The sequence below is a fragment of the Nicotiana sylvestris genome, chromosome 5 (assembly GCF_000393655.2).
Source record: "Nicotiana sylvestris chromosome 5, ASM39365v2, whole genome shotgun sequence".
NCBI lineage: Eukaryota > Viridiplantae > Streptophyta > Magnoliopsida > Solanales > Solanaceae > Nicotiana > Nicotiana sylvestris.
Window position 1 is genome coordinate 121,442,835 of NC_091061.1, and position 3,738 is coordinate 121,446,572.

A 3,738-nucleotide genomic window follows, 5' to 3' on the forward strand; every position below is an offset into this window, starting at 1 on the left:
CTAGTTGATTTGATCTTAAATGCAGGGTACACCACTCTCTGATATCATTGCCAATATAGGGTATACCATTCCTTTGCCATATTTTTCCAACATTAGATACACCAATACTTGTTGAGACATCTTTTTGATAATAAAGGAATACCATTAAAAAAATCATCATGATCTTTTCAGGGTACACCATTCCCGACCTTTTATTGCTTTCAATAAAGAAGTAGAAATTTTTTGTTACAATAACTCATGAAATTTTTCTAGTGAAAACTAGGGTAGAAATTTTTTGTCTATTTTCTTGTTTTGGTGTCTGAGCGGGTTTTACCTCGAGGCACAAGGTTCGAGATGACCAAAAGAATAAGTCTCAATTCAGAGTAAAAGAAAAAAAAGAAGTGAATCCAAAATGCAGAAACAGATGAAAGATGTGATATGCTCAAGACATGACTGAAGTCACGAGCACTGCATTCCCGATTTTTATCAGAAGAAGCCGCAGAAGAATGAACTAGCACCTACAGCTATCAAATATCAATGTTCAAATCAAAAGTCTGCATGAAGGACCATTCATGACTCAAGGTCAAGCTTCAGAAGACTTATAGATAGAAATCTTATAACTCATAGCTAATAGGCGTGTTTAGTTCCTTTAGATTTTGATGTAATAACAAGACCATGGACCGGAGCCTCGACAGAATCTCACTCGACTCTCGAACTCATCATTCCATCGTTCTCTTTGAACAACACGCGACTTGATTCCCTTATGGCTCGGGATATGTAAGTTGTCTAAAATCAGGACTCGGTTGCACCCTTTCCTTTGTTTATATTCCTTTTTGAATAAAGATTTGATCAAAAATTAGTCACACGGCTCACTTTGTCTTTGCCTGAAAACTCTTCATGTTTTCAAGCAAAGAGGGGCAGCTGTGAGCACCTAATTTTTGACTATATTTGAATTTTTCTTTGCTTTTTTAGTATGTAAATATTTGTTAAATTTAATCTTGATATTTTAGCCTTTATTTCAATTTTTTGTAGGTTTATTTAATAAAATTAAAACTACAAAAGAAAATACACTTTTAGATTATAGATGTATCTCATTTGCAAAAGAAATTTTTTTTACCAAAAAAGCTTTTCCTTCTAATTTTGGTAGGGCTGCTTATCGGGCGGATTGGGCGGTTATTTACTCTTAACGGTTTGACTTATCGGTTATCGGCTTTTAAATGTATTAATCCGCTAGCCACCCGATAAAATATCGGGCGGATTGATATCGGTTTATCTCTTATCAGGCTGTTATCGAACGGTTTATCAGCCTAATTCAACCTATATTGCATGCATTAATTGTTTGCTAACAACATAGCTTACAAATTCATAAATCGAAATTACACATCGAGTCTACATACCAAAATCGAAACTACTGCCTACATAAGAATGAGTGAAAAAGCAGAACACATTTGTAAAATGTACGCTACAGTACATCCCAAACCCAAAGCAGAGTATTAAAATGAACACTGTCCATTTTAAAATTGTACACATTTATTTTCTACAACTGTTCCTGCGCCACATTGTCCAGTTCCATATCTACTTCTTCTCATATTTCAATTACATGAAAACACAAGAGAAATCATCAGGATTAAAAACCTATATTAAAAAAAATAGTTTTTGAACAGCTATATGAACAATTACTTGCACTTTGCACATAAATGAATCTAGCATTTGGACCATTTGGTCATATTTGTTATTTGTAAATACTAAAACATAAATGAATCTATATTAACACAAACATAGTTCCAGATGCGATTTCTTTAACTACAGACACCAAAGTACAATATTGTATTCACTTCTTATACCACCTGTGAACACCAGCTGCAAATTCATAGAGACATCACAAAAAAAAGACTGCAGAATCCACAGTAGCTTCCAATTTCACACTAATCTGTCATTAAATCTGAACTCCAGTGATGAGGTCTACTGGTTGTAAAGTTGGATCAAGATATGCTGGTAAAAGATCTTTTATTCCCAGTTCTTCCACTGAAATAAAGAGAAAGACTAAGGACTATTCTCTAATGTTATTGTCGATAAGACAATACTCAAAATGCTTATATGTCAAACTCTTCTTACCAATAAGTCTGGTGGAATTTTTCCATTAGAAAACCTTCCAGTTGGTTGTCCCCCTATGAAATCCTTTCCATAAGGAGGATAATTAACCTTCCCTATTGTTTTGAGGCCATTATTGTTACCGGTATCAACAATAGAGTCTCCAAAAACTATCAATGCTGGTATAGACTTATTAGAAGGTACCCTTATGACTGCCTGGACATTGCACATTAGAAGTGCAAAACAAATTCTTGAGAATACAAGAAAAGTATAAATTTTGAAAAAGAAGAACTCCATTGATAAAGCTGAAAGCATCTCTCGGAGCATGGAGGAATTAAGAAACACACAAGCACTAGTATTTAACTTTAAGAATCAAGAACTCAATTTCAACAGGAAACATGAGGGCATCCTGCTAAGTAAATGCTTGGTTGGCACAACATTGATTGCACTACTAGTTGATTTAATGTTTTCTTTATCACAGAGACCATTATAGAAAGGCGAATGCAGCTTTAGTTTCAGTAAAATCTACAACACAGCAGCAAGCAGGAGCTATCATGTCATCCTATGTACATTAAGCTGATCACATTTAGCTATCAAAATATTAAAGTCATGTGCTAATTCTAGTGCTTCCCACTGTTAGTTCGATTAAAGCTTATATACAACAAATACTTGAAGCCTTGATGGGTCAAATTCGAATTCTTACAAAATATATTAACACTACACGTCAATTACGGAAGGCTCTTTTCCATTGCTGGCTAAATCTGAAGAAAAAAATTAAAACAATGAGTCGTGCGATAAATATAAGCATATCAACAACACTTATATACAACAAATAATGTCTACCACATTTTCTTTCTAAAATCTATCAATTAGGGATATATAACACAATATTCATATCGACATTACAAGACACAACAATTTGACATTGAGAAATCTTAACCTTTCTTCCTCCTTTTCCCCTTTTGTTTGTTCCTTTACATTGAAATATATAATTAACGCCACATCCATAAAGGTACAATGGGTGCACTGTTTACTGCATCTATGTACTTGAATCCGGTTCTTCCTAGAAGTACTATGGAACTTTAACCCAAGGTGATGGCAATATTACATTAGCAATCAAAAACGGCTTAAACTCAGTCATATGACAAGGGAATGTTCCATTAATTAAACACTGATTCACTGCATAAAATCGATTCAGAGCACTGCACATCGAGCGAAAATGTATGAATTGCAAGGTAAAAAACACAGATACCTGCTGGTGGTGGACTGCTGGAAGTCGACGAGAAGGGCGTTAGGGTTTCTGTCTTACGCGTTAGAGAGTAGAGACAGAGTACTGGAACTCTGTGGAAGGGTTTTTTATATTATATATATTCTTAACGGGTTAACGGATTAGACATTAAGAAAATTGAATAATCCGCCCCAAGCCGATAATCCGTTAATAAAAAGAATTCAATCTATCCCCGTCCGTTAAATCGTTAACCCGATACCAATAATCCATTAAGCTTCGGTTTCGGATCGGTTTTCGATTTCGGATCGGTTTTGAACACCCCTAAATTTTGGTAAGACTAGCAATTTTATAACCTTTTCCTTAATAGTTTCTTATATTTTTCTAGTTTTTAGTTTTAGTTTAGTATCTTTAATTTAGATTATTTTTAATAAATAGAAAAA

At 34.2% G+C, this 3,738-nt stretch overlaps 1 long non-coding RNA gene across 1 annotated transcript; it reads right to left on the reverse strand.

The window, feature by feature from the left end:
- Positions 1 to 1,673: 1,673 nt before the first annotated feature.
- LOC104217911 (uncharacterized) lies at positions 1,674 to 3,483 on the reverse strand. Its single transcript, XR_708870.2, has 2 exons — positions 2,095 to 3,483; positions 1,674 to 2,004 (listed from the first exon to the last, which is right to left on the reverse strand). It is a non-coding gene; the product is annotated as an uncharacterized lncRNA (long non-coding RNA).
- Between the last annotated feature and the right edge of the window lie 255 nt (positions 3,484 to 3,738).